At 44.4% G+C, this 20,941-nt stretch overlaps 1 protein-coding gene and 1 pseudogene across 2 annotated transcripts in view; both read left to right on the top strand.

Annotated features, from left to right (window-relative positions):
- The window catches only part of NAV3 (neuron navigator 3), a 305,431-nt gene that overhangs the window by 190,345 nt on the left and 94,145 nt on the right, over nucleotides 1-20,941 (top strand). The gene's annotated exons all lie outside the window — the stretch shown is intronic.
- LOC136658033 (5S ribosomal RNA) lies at nucleotides 10,168-10,287 on the top strand (annotated as a pseudogene).

The following is a 20,941-nucleotide window of genomic DNA, read 5'->3' as shown; positions in this document are numbered from 1 at the left end:
CTGGTGAAAAGCAAATCTATACAGGTTTACTCTTAATAAATTATGTTGTGGGATTTTATTGCCATCTTAAATAAACATACAGCCCAATCCTTCTGAGGGCTTATGATGGCAAATCTCTCAATCTGTTGCAGTAAGTCCCAGTTTGGTATCACAAAAGGTGTGTGTCAGGGTCAAGACAGGGGTTGTCAGCAACTGCACACTGATCCTGGGCAGTAGTTCCTAGTGGTTAGCATGCTCACTTCCTTCCTGTTCTCTTGCCTGTTTGGACATGCAGCTTACAGAGGAAAAGATTGAATAACACCAGCCCAAGAGGCCAGGCTATCCAGAGGGGGTCCTTGGGCAGAACCCCCTCCTAGGACAATACCGAACCTCATGTGTCACTATCAAAATCACTCCTACAGTAGCATCTGCAGAGCAAGGAAAGCCTCAGGCCCCGCAATGGGGCTACTCGACTCTGCATCAGTTATTTTGCCAGTGCAGACTTGAGAAGCCCCTGTTGGGATTTGCAGCCCAACACAAGGCATAGGATCCATCAGAGGAGGCCTCCGTCTGACCCTCTCCCCTCCTGGGCTGGTCCCTACCCCAATTAGCCCTACTCCTGCTCTCCTCCCAATCTGGAATGCCTCTGCACCTCCCAGCAGTGCTGCTTACACCTGAGGTGCTGAGGTCCAGTGCTGGCACTCCTTCCTCCCAGGGTGCTGCAAAGATGCTTTACAGCATGTTTGCGATACCCAACATCAGCAGTATTCTTGTACCGCCAATGCTCGAGCCCTTAGGATTTGGCTCTTAGAGGCTTAAATGGATTGGCAGCAGACTCTCTGGGTTACCTTAGGGTTCCTGCTTCCTGTTAATAGTTGCTGTCCCCTCTAGCTGCCCGCCTGCTTGTCTTGCTGTAAATAGAGATGTTTCTTTCTGGTGAATAAGATTACAGCAAAATGGAGGTGTATACCCAGAAGGCCTTCCTGAAGGCATACGCCTCTGTTTTGCTCTAGCGGCCCGGAATGGCTCCAAAGGGGAGGGGGCGGGACCTCTTGCATGGCTTGTTCAGGCACCTGCAAAACTTCATGTTTTGCACCCCTCTAAGCTATGCCACTGAGTCAAATGCTTTGAACCCTGTGAAGGTTTGCAGATTTGCAGCTGGTGCGTTTTCCATTCCTCAAATTCTAATCTTTGCAGCCCTGCTGCTACAAAACATGTTAGTGACACAGGCGTTCTGTTTGTTTCCTTGCTTTGTGCCGCAGTGCCACGTTTGCCTTTAAATAATGCCTTCTACATCATTTGCTTAGAGGCTGGATTTTAATTTCCTTTTAATTTCAACTTCCCTAGTTGAGGAAAGATTTAGAAGAGTCAGATTTGCTTGTGGCCCATTATTTTAGAGGAGATTGTTGATACGCAGAGTGCAACAGCCTGTCTCAGGCTGGCAGTGCTCAAGCACACCTACAGTGTAAACATTTTTCTGGTCTAACTACAGCTAATTACTGGGGGAAGGAAGCAGATCCATAGTCTGTCTCTAATTAGATGCAAATAGGCCCTCGGTTTGGCTGTACTTGTCATAAGAGGCGACTAAACAGCCACCGGGTAGATGGGACTCGTCAGCCTGGGAAGGCAGCTCATCTGAGAGAAGGAAAACTCTGACCCCAAACCTCCACTGCCTTGTGGTTACATCCAGTTATGGAAAAGGCTTCAGGAGTCAACCTCAAGGCAAAATCTGGAGCCAGAGGCCCTGAGGCGGTTCATGGCTGAACACAGTCACATTCTGGCAACTCCTGCGATGCCGCTGGAACCAACTGTATTGGCTTCTGCCTTTCCATTGGACCATTCCAGCGACGTGGAGAGGGGGGATTTGCTGCATGGGAAACAGTCTATCCTCCATATCTACTTTACCCAGGCTTCGCGCACTGGAGAGGACACTCTGTTCCAGAACCACCATTCTCAGCGCGATACCATAGTCTTCCGAGACTGAAGGATGCCAACAACATTGAAGAAAGATTTTGACCATTCACTAAGTTAACCTGGTTTAATTATGTAAAGATTTTTGGCAAATCTGCTTCTCTGTGACCTATATTTGATGCCAGGAGTCAAGGGAAGGCTGTCTCTCTTAAGCCGACTAGGTCTGTTTGATTGACAACTAGGAAATTTGGCTGTGCAAAGCAACCGCAAATTGAACTGCCATTTGAGTGTGAACAAAGGAATTTGGTTTAAGTTGCTTACTTCTCATAATCCAAATGGTTAAAGTAATCTTGTTGGATATCTTTGCTAACATTTTAAGATTCTTGGCTGCGTTGCTGTTGCCCGCACATGACTTGAGGGCTGCCACTGATGTAGATATCGCTTTTGATGTAAATATAACTGATTGATCTAAGTGAGAGGCTTGTGTTTCGAGAAAATTGTTTTATTTCATTTCTGTGAATTTGATCCAGGTCTTGGGTTCCGCACAGAACACGAAGTGCATGCCCAAATCTAGGTGCTGGTATGCAGCAGTGCATGGTGACATACTGGCCTCATGCATACACTGTGATGCCGGGCATATATTTCAAGAGTATGTTGTGGCATAGTAATGACAGGCTCTTGAGCCTTTTGAGTGAGGGGATCCAGCTGCCTAGGTAGGTCCCTCATAAGTAAGTTGCTCCTGTGTGAGAGTTCATTGAATGCGTACTTAATGGAGATGGAGTTGATTGAGGTGGACGGGGAACAGGACAATGCTGCATTCAAACTTGTTGTAAATGGGGGGGGGGGAATGATGAGATTTTACTTTGTCAGAATTACCAAAAATATAGCTTTGGCTGTAGTGTTAGAAAAGTAAGATGGATTTCCATTCGTCAGTTTGACGAATGGAAACCTCAACCAAGCAGCGCTAACTTCTCATCGTGGAAGGAATGGACAAAACTTTATATGTCCAAATAAGAAATGACCATTCAATTCCAGAAGTTTGGTATACTCAGTGATCATTTTTCCAGATCATGATGATGGGGTACCCAGAGAAAGAGCCCGCTACAGACTACATAACTCACAGTTTATGGCTGCAAACAGAATGTAATAAAGCAATGGTCCCTAAACCTTTTAGTACTGGCCTTCAATAAGAGCCAAGGCACATTTTCTTACTCATGCTGCTCTGTTTTGGTTTCCATAGGACTCAAGACATTTTCCTTGTCAGCTATCAGATTGTCAGTTTTGCAACTCACCAAAAATTGGGTTCGAACCACTTGTGGGTCCCGACTCACAGTTTATAAAATGTTATAAAGCCTTTAAAAAAAAAAAAAGAGCTTTCCATTCATTCCTCTATCTGTCACTTTCTGTTTTGTAAATCTAGATTATGTCATGTCTAAACTCCTTTTGATCCCTGGAGCAGAAGATGATCCATTCTCTTCAATCTGCTCGCATAACAGAGGTTTATTCAGTCTTATCTTCCTTACTTTGGGTCCCGCGAGCCAACTTTCTTTAACAACAAATGCTTGCTATGCTAAGCAGCTTGCAGTTTGTTTCCTTTTGAACTTACAGCCATAATCACATCTGTTTCTAATTTGTATAACATCATCTTTCCCATTATTTCCTTGTCATATATAAAGAGCCTTGTCTTAATAATTTAAGCAGGATCAGATGTGTAAAATTAACAATGGACTTTACAAAAGCATCTTTTGTACCACTAGGAAAAATACTGTCAATATTTAAATCTGTTAAGTGGATCACTTCATTCTTAGGATAAACCACTTTCTGAAAGAAAGAAAAATACATTAGTGATTTAATGATTTAACTGAGATTTGCGCAGAAGAAGAAATGTGAATTTCTGAAATCATTGGTTTTAATGGCAGTACCTCTGCCTGTGATTTAAGGCATCCCAGGATATTGACTGGGTAGATTTCAATGAGAAATGACCTCTTTCACATAGTCCCATAGTATGTGCCATAGTCTGGCACATACTTTACTGTAGCTAATCCTTTGTTTGTGTGACTGACATATTGACATGCAGGTTGGACCCCAGTATTCACAGGATCCATGTTTAAATGCCTTGGATACTGGGGTTCAAGTTTAAATGCCTTTAAAACAGTACAAAAACAAACACACAAAAATCTGGGACCCTACCATTTCTCAGTAAAACTGCAATGTTTCAAAGCCTCTGGAGCAATTTTTAGGGCTGAAAGACCCACTTCTGGGTCACGTGGAGGTTCCTTGCTCCTCCCAGGTTCATTCCATAATGTATCATGAACCTCTGCATGACCTGGAAGTGGGTCTTTCAGCGGTCTCAGCAGTTTTGCTGAGAAATGGTAGTAGCCACGATTTTTGCACCTTTTTTTTTAAGGCATTTGAACTCTGACTCCGGTATCCACTGGCATCTGTGGTAAGTCCATTCTGTGGATGCGGGATCCATGGATACTGGGGTCCAACTGTATTCTTTTTGTGTTATCACTGCCACCATTTCCCTCTGTTGTCTTGCTTGGGTTGATTTATTTACTAAGAATTCCTTATGCCGCTTTTCAACAAAAAGTAGTTCACAAAGCAGTTTATATAACAAAATAAATCAATAAATGGTGGATTTATTTCTCAGCATTTTATAAAACCCCAGGTTTGATTTATAGATTGTTAAATCCCTCATATATTGTAAATCCCTCGTATATTGTAAATTGTTGGCATCCTTCAGTCTCGGAAGGTATCGCGCTGTGAATGGTGGTTCTGGAACAGAGTGTCCTCTCCAGTGCGCGAAGCCTGGGTAAAGTACGTATGGAGGATAGGCTGTTACCCATGCAGCAAATCCCCCTCTCCACGTCGCTGAAATGGTCCAATGGAAAGGCAGAGGCCAATACGGTTGGTTCCAGTGGTGTTGCAGGAGTTGCCAGAACGTGACATTGTTCAGCCATGAACTGCCTCAGGGACTCCGGCTCCTGATTTTGCTTTGAGGTTGACTCCTGAAGCCTTTTCCATAACTGGATGTAGCCACAAGGCAGTGGAGGTTTGGGGTCAGAGTTTTCCTTCTCTCAGATGAGCTGCCTTCCCAGGCTGACGAGTCCCATCGACCCGGTGGCTGTTTAGTCGCCTCTTACGACAAGTACAGCCAAACTGAGGGCCTATTCTTATCCCCAGCCCCCAGGGGAAATATTGTAAATACACAATGATAATATTGCATAAATAAATAATTTACATGATTCTGCTGAACCTTATACATGGCCCTGCACTTAAGCAGTTAATTTTTATTGTATTTTGTTACTTTGAAATTATACCTGGCAACATGTTTCAGGCTGAAGTCAGAATATAAAATGGTTGGCTGCCCTGCATACTGCTGAGTGAGTAAGTTCATTAAAGCAAAAATTGCTTTATTGGATTTTAAAGGAATGTGTAACTTCAAAGATAATTGCACTGCCTTGGGATGAATAATAATTGATGGAGCAGGTATTTCCTCTTTTTTTTTTAAATCTTGAAATAGACCATAACAACATAGAACTTTTTGTTAAATATATCCCCCATTTTTAAGGAGACAGTTATTATTCATTTACACATGAAGTCAAGTGTCTGTCTGATAGGAAACTGTCAGGTTGGATGAATATGGAAAAATTACTAAGTTAAAAGACAGTTAAGGCATGTTGTGCCTTATTTATTAATGGTTTTTAAATGTGTTGAGAACAGAACTGTAGCCTGCATACTGGAGCATTTAGATATTGAACTGCCTGTTGAAGGCTTGCAATCCTCCTATGCGAAAAAGGGGAGAAAAAATTGCTGTCTCGGTGCAGTTTGCTGCTTCAGGACATATGAACCTCAAATTTAAATAAGTTCCATATAGTACATTCCTTGGACGTTGACTAGGTACATGGGAGTCAGCAGAATGCCACAAAGTACTAGTATTTGGCACTTCAAGATAAAAGTATAAAGAAGGCAAGTAAAGAATCTCCTCTGTAAGTCTTCCAAAGGACTTGAGATTTCAGTAAGCCAATTCCTTTCACTGGAGCGGTGAAAATATGTGTCAGAAATGGTGGTCTACAGCTGTAACTGGTTGGTGTGTTGCCTGTGTGCATGAACACATACCTTAGGGGAAAGGGAAAAACATGGCTCACTAATGCCCTATGGCAGAGTCGCCATAGGGCATTAGTGAGTCTCAAACTGGGGCGTCGCCATGCCCAGCCTGAGAAGCTCTGACCTGCATCCTTAAGAAGCAGGGTGACCTTGACAGCAGCACTTGCACTCCAGAGGGTGGGAGAATCCTGCAGGGCCCTTGGCTAGCGTCCCCGCATCTTATGATTGTTGAAAAATGCTCACATAACTCACTTTCGGTTTCGCAACGAAAACAGGAAGTTGGTCACATTAGCCTTTTTCAACAATTCTAAGGTGCAAGGAGGCTTTTCCAGGGCCCTGCAGGCTTCCACCACCCTCCGGAGGGTATCTGTGGGCCTTCGTAAGTTTGAAGTTAGCTCCGATATCCACAGCGCTGTTGCGATTGCAGGAGCGCCGGTATCACCCCTCCCCTTCCCTGCAAGGACTTACAGTGGCCCAAACTCTTTGGGAACCGCTGCTCTATGGGGATCTTGAGGCACACAGGCGGTGGATTAAGCTCTGACTTTTTAATCCTCAAGAGACAACCTGGAATTTCAATATCTTAACCTGTTTCCTTTAAGAGAGAAAATACGAGTTCTGCCCTGAGAGATAATATCCATAAAAATGAGAATTATAGAGCTGGAAGGGATCTACAGTTGGAAGGGACATACAAGATCACTAATCCCTGCCTGTGCAGGCTGTCCACAGCTATAACATCCCCAGGGCGGTATCCTAAGATAGAGAAAAAAGGCTAAACATTTAGGATAGTCTGAGAGGGAATGACATTTCTGGATAGATTTCTTCTGCTTCAGCTACTTAGAAGACTCCCCTCCTCTGAGAATCCGAATACAAATATGAGCTCTCTAGGGCTGCAATCCTATCCACACCTTCCTGGGAGTAAGCCCCATTAAACTCAATGGAACTTACTTCTGAGTAGATATGCATAGGATGCATAGTAGACATGCATAGGATAGTCGCAAAAGAGAGCAACTAAGATGATTACTGGGCTGGTGCACTTTCCTTATAAGGAAAGGCATTTGGGCCTCTTCAGCCTAGAAAAGAGACACCTGGGGGGACATGACTGAGACATACAAAATTATGTATGGAAAGGATAAAGTGGATAGAGAGATGCTCTTTACACTCTCACACAACACCAGAACCAGGGGACATCCACTAAAATTGAGTGTTGGGAGAGTTAGGACAGACAAAAGAAAATATTTCTTTACTCAGTGTGTGGTTGGTCTGTGGAACTCCTTGCCACAGGATGTGGTGATGGCATCTGGCCTGGATGCCTTTAAAAGGGGATTGGACAAGTTTCTGGAGGAAAAATCCATTACAGGTTACAAGCCATGATGTGTATGTGCAACCTCCTGATTTTAGAAATGGGCTATGTCGGAATGCCAGGTGCAAGGGAGGGCACCAGGATGAGGTCTCTTGTTATCTGGTGTGCTCCCTGGGGCATTTGGTGAGCCGCTGTGAGATACAGGAAGCTGGACTAGGTGGGCCTATGGCCTGATCCAGTGGGGCTGTTCTTATGTTCTTATGTTCTTAATTAACAAACAGCCTGATCCTATCCAGAGTTGGGCCTGTCGTGCGTAGTCATTTATGACTGCAGGACAGAGTTCCACTGGCCTAAAATGGCCGCCAAAGTTGCACACAGTGCTCTGCTTGTGGCCAGCAGTGATGGTGTGTGTCAGATCCTATCCCCACGTTTTTGAGCCTGGCTGCCCCTTTCTCTCCTTCTCCTCTTTTCCTTTCCAAGCCTTCCTCTCTGCTCCCCCTCCCCGGTTACAGCATACCCTCCCTTTAAACTCAGCGAGATCAGTCTTTAAGAAAAATGGGTTTAAAGCATTTTTTTAAACATGAACTTTAAAACGTGTGTTTCATTTGCAATGAATTTGCCACCTCCCTTTGTAGTTACAGCAGTCACAGCATGAAGTGATGTACTGTTATCAAGTGTAGCATCTCGGAGTAGTGAAGAGCTGTCAGCAAAATTTTGAAAAGGCTTTAGTTTAGGAAAACTGCAGTTTGCTTGGGAGAAAACCACTTAAGGAGAATTTAGGGCTTCTTAATGGATCAGAATGTTTCAGTACATTTTTCGTTGTTGTTTTTAAGGTAGGATTCCTGCATTGCACAAAAAGTACTGGGGTTGGGGTATATGATCTGATTCTTTTGATAGCAAAAATAGTCTTCAGATTTTCGATTGATTCTAAGAAACTTCACACCATGTATGAGTGAAAGCAGCTACTTCTTCCTTGATTTGAATATCTCCTTTGTTTGTAGGCAAGTAGACACTTTGATATTGATATAGCAGAGAAAAAATTGGTTGAAAGAAGTGACTGAATTAATGTGAAATCAAGAGATAAAAGTACTGACACTATGGATAAAATATATGAAAGCACTGATAGAAAATGTAAAAAATATATATGTTTGTTTTTCAATATGTTCCATTTCTTTCAGCTTGTGCAGAGCCTGTAACCTACTACCCTGTGTAAATCCCCAGCCCGCTCAACACCCCCTCCCAGCCCTACCCAGCCCTACCCAGCCCCTGCTCTGCAGGGAGGGCTTTTTCAAGTGCGGAAAAGCATGCTTTGGAGCTCTGCATGCCAAACCGAGCTTCCTACAGCTGTCAGTTGCATAGCGTTGCTGGTCTTGCTGCCAGGTGGCAGATGTACCACCAGACACCACCTCAAGTACAACTGGTAGTACCCATAAGAACATAAGAACAGCCCCACTGGATCAGGCCATAGGCCCTTCTAGTCCAGCTTCCTGTATCTCACAGCGGCCCACCAAATGCACCAGATAACAAGAGACCTCATCCTGGTGCCCTCCCTTGCATCTGGCATTCTGACATAGCCCATTTCTAAAATCAGGAGGTTGCATATACACATCATGGCTTGTACCCCATAATGGATTTTTCCTCCAGAAACTTGTCCAATCCCCTTTCAAAGGCGTCCAGGCTAGACGCCATCACCACATCCTGTGGCAAGGAGTTCCACAGACCGACCACACGCTGAGTAAAGAAATATTTTCTTTTGTCTGTTCTAACTCTCCCAACACTCAATTTTAGTGGATGTCCCCTGGTTCTGGTGTTATGTGAGAGTGTAAGGAGCATCTCCCTATCCACTCTGTCCATCCTCTGCATAATTTTGTATGTCTCAATCATGTCCCCCCTCAGGCGTCTCTTTTCTAGGCTGAAGAGGCCCAAACGCCGTAGCCTTTCCTCATAAGGAAGGTGCCCCAGCCCAGTAATCATCTTAGTCGCTCTCTTTTGCACCTTTTCCATTTCCACTATGTCTTTTTTGAGATGCGGCGACCAGAACTGGACACAATACTCCAGGTGTGGCCTTACCTGCCCTAGATAATTCAAGAATGGTTGAGAAACACTGCCCTAGATAATTCAAGAATGTGTCCTTACTGGCAGTCAAATGGCCCCGCAGGGACCAATGTTAGCTGCATCAAACTCAATAGGACAGCAGCTGTCTCTTTATATTATAAAAATTTCTAGAGTATATAACGTTAAAATGGGAATATATTTATTGACTAACTTATTCCATCAGTAGTTTTTCTTTGCTGCATTCATTAAAGGTCTTAGTTATTCCCACACGGATAGCGTTGGTTGATTATTTTTTAAAACTGTCCTTATCGTCTCTCTGCACGAGTTGATTGACTGTGTTCTGTTAATTGGCTGCCATCCTGGGTGCCACTGAGAATACTAAAGTTTTAATCTCTGATCTTTGAACAATTTCCTATAAAGTCATTCTGACGCTGTCACACTTCTTGCATTTTTTCCCAGAGGAAGCAAATATTTTCTCACCATACCTTAGCGTATGGTGCCTGTTAGAACCCCTCAACTTTTTCATACACCAGTCATATTGCAGAACAGCTATTTTTATCCCTTGAAATTCTCTTTCTTAAATTCATGCTGTTATCCTACTATATAGTCGTCCTCCAGTATCTGTGGGGGTTCGGTTCTGGCCCCTTGAGGATACTGAGATCAGAATAGTCTTTCCTACAGTAGTGCTGCAAAACCATACTTTTTGCAGGTGTTATGGAACATAGGATCAGGCTGGATCAGGCCCAGGGCTCATCTAGTCCAGCTTCCTGTATCTCACAGTGGTCCACCGGATATTTCAGGGTGGCACACAAGACCTCAGCAACTGTTACCCTGCACATGCCCGATCTCGTCTGATCTCAGAAGCTAAGCAGGGTCAGGCCTGGTTAGTACTTGGATGGGAGACCGCCTGGGAATACTGGGTGCTGTAGGCTTATACCATAGTCTTTCGAGACTGAAGGTTGCCAACCACTACCACAAGACCTCAGGATACTTGCATCTCGCTGCCCATCCCCTGCATCTGGTATTCAATTTACCCTTCCACCTCCCAATGAAGACACCAGAGTGTGGCTTCCGTTTAACTTTTAAAACCTACTGAACACACCATCCCTCCCTTGCTACTCTGGGATAGGAGAAAAAACTACCATCCATGGCCAATTCAAATGACAGAAAAAATTCCTACCTGGCCCTCAGGATGAGCGACCAGCTAATCTCAGACTGTACATACCCATCAAGGTTTTTGTAACCCACAGGTTTTTTTTGTAACTGTAAGGACTGAGTTTTCCTCCAGAAATTTGTCCAATCCCCTTTTGAAGGCATCTAGGCCAGATGCCATCACCACATCCTGTGGTAAGGAGTTCCACCGACTAATTACATGCTGGGTAAATAAATATTTTCTTTTGTCTGTTCTAGCTCTCTGGACACCCAATTTTAGTCAATGTTTCCTAATGTATGTCCCTTGGAAGCCAGTTCTGGTTTGTGTGAGCCCCTCCCTTGGACATATCCTATGATAGAAAAGATGACATATTTTGACTTGGTTTAATAATTTTTTATTTTGTTTAATTCATTCTTCACCCCAAAATTACAGCATGAAAAGTTTCCTATATGGTTTGTGTTGGCTTCTTAGTAGACCTGCAACCACCCTCCAACTTTTATCCTTTTATCCTCCACCCTCTATCCTTTTGCTGCTGCCTATTTCCGGTGGTGCTCCTTCAAAAAAGTGGCAGTAAGTCCAGGGACTGTCTTAAATATTCCTGCTTTTCCAAATAACTTTGACCTATGCAAGATTCATGGTGGGTTGTTTTTTTTCCCCCTGAACAAGCAGTTGCACGAACTGACACACATTGTCACACTGGTCCCACAGATGCATGTTGACACCTTACGTGTACAAATGCATGCACAGCACTGTTGGCTGCTTCATAATTTCCTTTCCATTTTGCTTTTATATGTGAGCCCATGGGACAAGCCCACTCCAAGTTGCAAGCACATGCCAACAGAGAGAGAGAGAGAGAGCTTTCCACAATTGCTGGATAGATTTGTCGCAAACCTCCAAATGTTGTCATATCCAAGGCCGTTCCTCTTTCCTGCTCAAATTTATCAATTCCTACTTGCTTTTGAAGGCACAAGAGGAAATTCTTTAAAGGAGAGGGGGAAGAAAATCTTGATGCTGCCACTTAATATTTGGCAATCAACATATAAAAGGACTCTGCATGCACTCAGTGCATTAGTATAAAAGAGGACATTTATAAAATGTGTATAAATGGTATTTAGCATTGTACCATTTGAGTAAGTTCTCCCAAATTGAGAGAGATAGGTGCTGGAAATAAATTGAGACTGACAGTTGACATGTATGATAGGATTAATGATAAATTATCTTCTCTTTTGTCTGTTGTGGTCTTTACTTAGCTATGTGTGTAGTACAGTTCAGAGGGAACATCACCAACTACTAAGAAATTTTGTGACCGAAGCGTTTATCTTTAATCTTATCTTTAATCTTAGTACAGTGGCAGAATGAAAGGGAAAACCCTCCCTGGGGCACAAGGTAGTAGCTAGCATTCATCAGCGTGCAGCAGAGACTGCTTTCTCTTTCAGTGGAATATTGAATTCTATTTCAATAGAATGTCTATATTTGCAGTGCTCTGGAGGGGTCTGTAATTCACATTTACAATCCAATGGTTTGTTTTGTGCTGAGAAAGATTAATACGAAATACTGTTGTGGGCTGAGAGGAGAGAAAGCAAAGGCTGGTTTTTTTTTAATCTGAAGAATGTTTTTTGCTCTGTTAAACTTATTGATGTCTAATGCTTTCCAAGAGTAGTCATTTTTTTCCCCCACCAATATATGTGCACCATGTCTACGGGCTTGCTGTTTTTACTTATTCTTGTGCACTCTGTGTGTTTTCTTTTGCTCACTTTCTATGCTCCTTTGCCAAGTAATAGCTCTTGCATGTGTTGGCTTGTTCTTGCTTAAACCCAAGTTGACATTTATGGGGGGGGGGGGGAAGAGTACTATGGGATATCAGAAAATAAAGCAAAATAATTGACTGGTGCCCTAGCAAAGATGCATTAAAACCGACTGCTTTATATCAGTGTAGTCAAAATTCTAGTGACATTTATCATTTGAAATCCCAGAAGGAGTTAAAGGTTCTACAACTTCTCCTGAATAAACATTGTACCACATGACATTGCTTGTCTCAGAAATTGCAAGCAAATTCCCCCTCCTCTTTTTGGCAGCTCTTTGGAGACGCTTGGAGAGGCTGCCTACAATCAGATGTCTTCGGTGATGTTTTTGCTTTATTTGGGAGATAGTATATGGGAAAGCTCCTGATTTAAAACCCTTTGCAGTGATGAATTTCTTTTAGGAATGGTATTTTCAGGCTCAAACCTCTTGTAAGTGTTGGGCTGTGTTTTCCCTGAATGGTCCGTCCCATTGATGGAAAACCCAAACTTGTCAATTTTTAAAATAGACAAGTCTTTCTAGAAGGTATATAAACTGCAGGAGGCAATGGCCTCATTTCACGTCTCTTTTTCACTTTTGCAATTCTGTCACTATGGAGTAATGCAAATCGTAAAACATTGACTGACGTTTTGCTAATGAATGGAGAGACTGGAGGGGGGAAATATGCACCTCTGTCCCATAGATTCCATTTGTAACAGCACAATCCTAACTGAATTTCCATGTGGCGATGCTGCGGTGCTGGTGTTGGCTATGCTGTATTCAGCAGAGGAATTTTGGCTGCTGAAAGTGTCCATGGAGTAAGGGAACATTTATCTCCTTGCCTTGGAAAAAGCCTCAGCAGCTGCAGTGGGTCACCTCAGACCTGCACCAGCAATATCACTGACACAAGTCCACATTAATCCATGTCAGGGATCAGACCTGCGAAGGGGGCTTTGGCACAGTGTACTCTGCAGCTACTGGCCATGTCCCTCCTAGACTCTATCCTCCCACCCTACCCCCATGGCTGCTCTCCCCTGCCCCATTTCACCCCCTCTCCACCCTTCCCCTGCCCCATGCTGGACTTACCTGGTTCAGTGGATGTCCCTGCGGCTGCTATCACCAGCGGGAACACTCTGGGCTTCCCAGTGGCTTGCCCAACATTTACACTGTTCCAAAGCACTGTACTGATCACCAGCAGAACACATGTTTCTCTGACACTACTACTCAATAGGACTGGGCTATCAGGGTTTCAAAATGTTGACTGTATAGTACATAAAGGCTTAAGCATGTCCAGAAACATTGATCAGTTCTCTGTTGGAAACTGTACAGGGTTACTTCCTCCTACGCTGAAGTACTGTATGCTACAGAGTGAATACTTGTCAAGAAATAATAAAGGGTAAAGAAGCAAGACGATAAGCTCCGTTTGTTTCATTGGGTTGCTGATCTATTTCCAGTCTCACTTCGAAGTGCTTATTACCTTTAAAACCTCAAACAGCTCTTGCCAAGATGGACATTTGTCCATTCATTCAGTTCATTGGAGAAGCCCTTGTGCATCCTGGGTCCATCTGTGGTGCAGCTGATAGGATCGCAAGACAGGGCCTTCTCTGTTGCAGCAGCCAGGCTGTGGAGCTCTGCCCTGGGAAATCCATCTGACTCTTCCCTATTGGTGTAACAACAGCACTTGAAATTGTCCCTGTTCTGCTAGACCTGTGGCTTCTCTGGGTCTTGATTGTTGCTACTCCTGACTCTTTCCTGCTGTTGATCTTGCTTGCTGCTTCTCTCTGTTTTCTTAATTTGTATTAACTTATGGTTTTCAGTTTTTTTGTGGGTTTTAAACATCTTGGGTATAAATAAGTGAGTGCTAAGGGCGCCGTGATTGTAATGAGTTTGGGAACTACTGCCATATGGCTTCATGAAGCCCTATTTCTGCTGTTCCTCAACGGTGTACAACGGTGTAATGATGATTAGGCTAGGCTAGTGCGCTAGGCTAAGGCACAAGGAGGTCTCACTTTGCATTCCCAATAATTCCATTAACTGGCTTATATGTGTGAAATCTGCAAGTGCATGCGAAAAAGCCCTGGGAGGATCATTTTGAACAAGAATGGTGAACGTTAGAAATGGTTGCACAGTATGAACAATTGGTCCTGTAAAGCAGTTCCTAACTACGATCTTTTGTTTTTGCAGTGACTTGTTTTAGATGAAGGCTCCTTTGCATACCTAGTACATACAGTAGATAGTACACAGAGGCCAAGGACTTAAACAAACAAAAAGTTCCACTTTCCACAGGATTGGCAATGCAATAATATTATTAAATCACAGGGATTTATATAGATATACATGTGCTGCCAGACACCTGTAAGATGTGCTGCGGTTTGTGTGTGTGTGTGTGTGTGTGTGTGAGAGAGAGAGAGAGAGAGAGAGAGAGAGAGAGAGAGAGAGAGAGTCTTGTCCCTTCTTTTTTCTAAAAGGACAATTGAAAAAGCTTTGCTAGTCATTGCTGAGGCAGATGTTATGTGGACATAATAAACTCAAGTCCTGCACCCCATTATATCTCTACATATCCTCTGCATAAAACATTTATATGAGTGCTCAGTGCCACTGAACAAGTTGATCTGAGCAAAATGTTAAGCAGACATGACCTTAACAAATGGAGCAACAATATAACCACATTTTTATAGCAGGAGGACAAGAAGGAAGCGTAGCAAGCCTCTCTGGAGGAAGCTGATGCATAAACAATGCTATTACTCACTCAGAAAATAAAGTGGAAGGGATATACCACAGTGGACTGTGAGAAAATGTTTTGAGAAAATGTTAATATTAGGATCAATTACTGTTCCATTCTTACAGTCTACTGAGTTAAATAATTATGAACTCCCCATTGACTGTGTTGATCAGAATTGCTAATTGTTTAACAAACAGCGAATGTTGTCTTGGCAAGAGGATCTCCTCTACATCTCAAATAGCCAGATAACGTTGTACAGTACATTATTGTGTAATCCTACTAGGGTTTTGCTGCAGTCACTTACAGGAGCAACTGTTCTAAGGGTGATTAAATGTGGCATTTTTCAATTTTCTTTCATCAGAATGATTTACAAGCATGTAATTTGCCTTTCCCTCATGTCTTGGGAAGTGATTGCTGTGATATGTTAGAAGAGTTGTGTGGTCTGAGCTGGGCATCTCAAGGCTGGGGCTATGACCTATGGCACAATCTTAATAGGTGAGTTGTGCTGGTGGAGCTAGTGCTCTGCCGGCATGCACTGTCAGAAATGTACCATAAAGCCCAGTGCAACAGTGCACCATCTAGGCCCACTGGCAAAAAGGCCAAAGCTTTTCCGCCAGTGCCAGTGCAAGAAGCAATGCCCGCTGGACCAGGTTAGCTCTGTGCTGAGTGGGGCAGGGGAAGCGCGTGTTGAGGGCAAGGAGGGGTGTAATGGGGTGGGGCAGGGCAGGGAGGGGCAGAGGTGGGCAGATAAGGCCCAGAAGTGGACAGGACCTGTGTTACCAGCACATGCCATATCTTATCCTGGGCCCAACCTGGCAAACAGGGATCAATGCAGAGTTAGCCTGGCAAGCTGGCTAGAAACAGGAGGTGCTCAAACCTCGGAGCCCTCATAATGTATTTATGGTTTTACGTGCTGGTTAAGTTGCAAACGATTTTTGACGCAGAGTCTGATAGGTGTTCAGGGCACTGGAAGAGCCCATATTCAGTGGGACTGTGATTTAAGATTTATTGAAGTGATGCATTATTAAAGTTTAGGGAGGCAAGTGGGTGATTATGAGGAATGGAGCCTTTGCCTACACGAGTCAGGAGACAACAGGCCCAATCCTATCCAATTTTCCAGTGGGGCAAGCACTGCATCCTGTGGTGGGGAGGCAGTCACAGAGGCCTCCTTAAGATAAGGGAATTTTTGTTCCCTTACCTCAGGGCCGCATTGCGACTGCACCGGCGCTGGCAAGTTGGATAGGATTGCGCCTGACATCAGGTGAGTTGGGGCCACCCCAAGTCTGCCTTTGCTGCAGTGTGGTGAAAAGAAAAAAACAGGCCCCATACTGTGATCCATTGCAAATCTGGAAGTGCAGGGCTATTTACAGGGACCACACGAACAACTTAATGAACAAAGGAGCTCCTTCATTCATGTGGTCCCTGTAAATAAAACCAGAAGTAAGCCCTTTGTGGAAACAGGGCAATGGAGCACACTTCCTGCTAGAGCAGATCAATGTAGTTCACATCCATTCCAGGCTGGAGGGAGGGAGTGGCAGGCTCAGGGTGAGGGGCACCTGAATCTGCCACCCCCTCGCTTCCCACCATCTGCAGCTGACACAAAGCATATCAGGTCTCCTTGTGGCTGGGTCCGGAAAATGTTAATATACCTGTATCATTAAAAACTTTGGAAAAGTAATGACTAGACAAAGGTTCCCAAACCGGTGGGTCACGACCCGCCAGGGGAACCAGAAATGGGCCATTCCCTTTTAAGGGGAGTGGTCCATGAATGGGTCCCCAATGGTGCCACAGCAATCGCAGCACTGCAGGGGTCCAGGGACATACTGTGTGGCTGCCCTCAGCTCTGATCACCTAGTTCACGTTAGGATACCCATAAGTGCCCTCAGTGCCACGGTGCCATCGCAGCACCTCCTCTCCTGCCCCTCCCCTGCCACTACTTACAAGGTTCCCAACTCCCTTGGAGGAGTTTGAGAACCTCTGGTCTAAGAATATGGAGGGCCTGAAATAAAGTTGGCTCCAATTTATTAATTATTGGGATAATTAGGTGACAATAGAAAAAGCTTTTCAGGACGTCTTAGCGATTAGAAGAGGACCACTTCTGGAGAGTCTACCTTTTACAGTTACTTCCGTTGTTCCTTGTCATGTGTGTTCAGTAGTTTTGATAGATTTGAATGTTTGATAGGTTTTTGAGAGTATTGAAAGTTTAATTTATACTTTATTATGATAGATTTGTGATTGTAACTTTATGCAATATGCTAATATTAAAGAAGGGAGTAAGGCTGTGCAGTGTTGGTTCCTGCAATTGACAAGCGACTTGCGAAAATGCCAGGGGCCTGGTCTTCTGTTCTTGCAGACAGAAACAGTGACTGCTACAATGTCTGGGTCTTGCTTTTAGCTCCTTCTGCTTACAGCTTCTCTATACCATCCACATCTAGATTCATCCACATCTAGGTTCATCCTGATCATGACACTCCATTAGCTCCAGTCACTATTTGTTAAGTCAGCCCTTGTGCTCTTCCTCAACTTCAGTCACTTTTCATCTGCTATGTCCTCATCTCCGTTCCTCTCTCCAACCTCTCTCTCTCACCACGGTCATCTAACGGCAGTCTCTTAGTACTGCTTTCTTAAATTGGGAGCGCGCTTGCAGATAATCTGCTTCCTAAATCGAAAATTCACACCCCCAGTGGAAGAGCTTGTGCATCATTTCTAAAAGATAATGTTCGTGCATCTTTTGTGTCTTGGAATGGGTTCCAAATAGGTAAAAATAAGACCTATGAAGTGACCCTAAAATATAGCTGGACTGCACCATCCATTTTCCTGCCATAATTGCTCATTAAGATCAATAGAAGATTGCCATCAAAGTAGAGTTTAATCTGCTGGAGCTAATCCTAACTAGTACTGGTGGTTACAGATATGTACATGGCCTGCACTGTATCCAGCGCTAGTTGGAAGCAAGCTGGAGGCCTCCTTGGGTTAATGGGATATTTTCTCCTTACCTCACATAATGCCCCAGCCAGCTCTATGGGGCTGCTTTGCTCTCCACCAGCTATATAGTCCTGCCCTGATCCCACCTCCCTCCTGGGCCCAATCCACCCCTGATCACACTTTCCCTACCCAAAAACACCCCTCCCTGCCTCCAAAACTCTCTCCTGTCACCCTCTCCCAGCCCCTGTGCTGCTCAGGGTGAAACTTACCTCTGCCAGGAGCTTAGATCCGGTGCTGACAGACCAGTACAGACCATACCACCAGCACAGCTGACTCCTGAGTAGTTGCAAATGTGCTCTACAGCACATATGTGACACTCTGGCCAACGGAGTGGCAGCCATGCTGTCAGAAGCGTTGGTTTGGATTGTGCTCTGAGATATCTTGTGATAATGAAGAATGCAAACATGCACAACCAACCCTGTGGATTAGAAGAGTTTGCTTTCTGGTTTATAAATTCTAGTCCATGCCCCTGCATCGTGACTTCACTTAGGAAATGCTAATGTCACCTTTATTGGTTCTCTTTTAATGTTTCCAACAACTTGATTTTCACAGCTTGCCACACAGCATTTTGGAAATGAAAAAGGCCTTGTCCAAGATAGCGATCACAGAATGCAATCAAAACATGCATGAGTCACAAGAAAGCAAAAAAATGTTGGCAGAAGGAAGAGAGAGAAAAATGGGGACAGATGGTCAAACGCCATTCCTCAGCAGTGAAAAGTGAAATGGAGAAGGGGGTACCAGCATAAATGGAGATATTAGTAAGTTCCAAAGGCAGCATATCTCCACCGAGTCCACATATTTTTGAGAAAAATCAGGTGTGGATCCCCACCTCCTCCCCTAAAAATGCATAATCCCCAGAACACAAAATAGATTGTCAACCCAATCCTGAGCATGGCGCCAGAGGAACAGTGGCGCCATTTGTCCCCTTCCCTGGGTGGGGTACAGGCCCCACAATGGGGCTACTCAAGCCTGCACCAGCTATTCTACCGGTGCAGAGTTGAGAGTCTCCGTGTCGACCTGGAAGGTCCTGCCTCATCAGTCCCCGCCTCCTTCCCCGCCTACCCTTCACCCCACCCCGACAAACTTCTCTGCCACCCACAGCTTCTCCCTTGCTCTGGGCAGCATGCAGCGGGCTTCGGGCTGGCGCTGGGCTCAGCGTGGACTCGCACTCAACTGGTGCCAGCGCTGACCTGGCACGGAGTGTTTCAGGTGTGCCTTACAGCATGTCTGCAACACTCGGTGCCTGCATAAGGCTAGCGCTAGGAGCTCAGGATCGGGCTCTGTGGCTGCAATTCTATCCACACTTACCTGGGAGTAAGTCCCTTTGACTATAATTGAACTTATTTCTGAGTAGACATGCAAAGGATTGGTCTCAAAGAGATGGAAATTAGACGTGATTTGTCTCTGATCTTTGGAGCATTGTCTTGCGTGTTGCTAAGCAGAATTCAAGGTGGCAGTGTAAGGGTGAATGCCCCAATGCATACCACATCCGGTGTGAGGGCTCAACATTTGCTCTTTGTTAGATCTTGATGCTTAGATGTTGCCTAGATCCTTTTAGCAAGAGTTATTCCCTGATTGATTTCTGCAATGCATCCTCTCTTGGCTCAGTGACACCGCACCTTGGGTCCTCCAGGCCTTAGAAATATGGAAGCTGCCCTGCTCCTGCAGCACACAGAAACAGGAACCAGATATGGCAGATTGTGAGATTGGGATTACTTTGCGAGCCAGTGATGCTCATCGATTCCCCCTCCCCAGTTTCTGTTTTTATGTAGAAACAGCTATCCTACGACTAGTGTTGGAGTCCCCTGTAATGCACTGATACAGAGATTTTTATTCCACCAGCTAGTGTGTTAGTGTGTGTGTGTGGGGGGGTGTGTGTCTGGCAATAGTACAGCTTTATCCATTTGTTCTACTCCTAGGACATGTTCTCACTCCAGTGATAAACTTGTTCCTGGGTATATCACATTTAGTTACAGACGGGGGGGGGGGGTGTCACATGATTAGGACTTCTCCGTACAAGAAAATGTGCTTGAAATTGAAATGGAGGGGATGTAGGGTAGTAGTCTAGCCTCTCTCTTCTGTCTAGTTTTCTATGCATACAGAGGTCATTTTGGGGAGGGATATGGAAGAGCATTCAGTCGCATGAGCTCCCACCTCAGATCTGAAGTGGCACAGCTCGGGCACAGTTCCCTAATGATCCAGGCCCAATCCGATCCAACTTTCCGGGGCTGATGCAGCCTCAACGCAGCCCTGTTTCAAGGGAACAGATACTTGAGGAAGAATGCGCGACTGCCACCACACTGAGGGTGCAGTGTGTGCCCCATGGGCATGCTGCATCAGTGTTGGAAAGTTGGATGGCTGGGCCCCCAGTCAGAGAAAAGGAGTGAAGTGCTGCATGACAAGTGCAGCTCTGTTGCAGCAATGCTGTCACCTCCTGTTTACCCAAAATCTCAGCATTATTCCTTTTTCATTGCACAAGGAAGAGTTCCACTGGTAAACATGTCATCTGTGTCATAAAATCAGACAAAGGTCACAGAGGAATGCCTTTTATGTCAGTGGGATGTACTGCTTGAAAGCACAGAAAGCTTCCCGTGGCTATTAATTTGCATTCTGTTTATATTTATGGCCATGTATACAGCATCTAAAGCCATAGATGCTTTAGATGCTGGGTTTTTCTAAAACTCCATATATGTGGCCATATATACAGCATCTAAAGCCTAACTCTAAATATACAATACAATTATACTGTGCTGTCTGTAAGTGCAGTTCTAAAAAGGTGTGCAAATGTGACTGTGTCTGTGTGTGTTTTGCTGAAGCCCTCGAACTGGAAGAAATAAGTTTTTAAAAATGACTGAAACATGAAAATGGCAATTTTGTAAAATCATTATTTGAATCATCATTCTTTCCACAACCTGTAAAAGCCATAGAAAATAACTGCTGAATCATT

Source organism: Tiliqua scincoides, chromosome 7, assembly GCF_035046505.1.
Source record: "Tiliqua scincoides isolate rTilSci1 chromosome 7, rTilSci1.hap2, whole genome shotgun sequence".
Classification (NCBI taxonomy): Eukaryota; Metazoa; Chordata; class Lepidosauria; order Squamata; family Scincidae; genus Tiliqua; species Tiliqua scincoides.
This window is presented reverse-complemented; position numbering and strand designations above follow the sequence as displayed.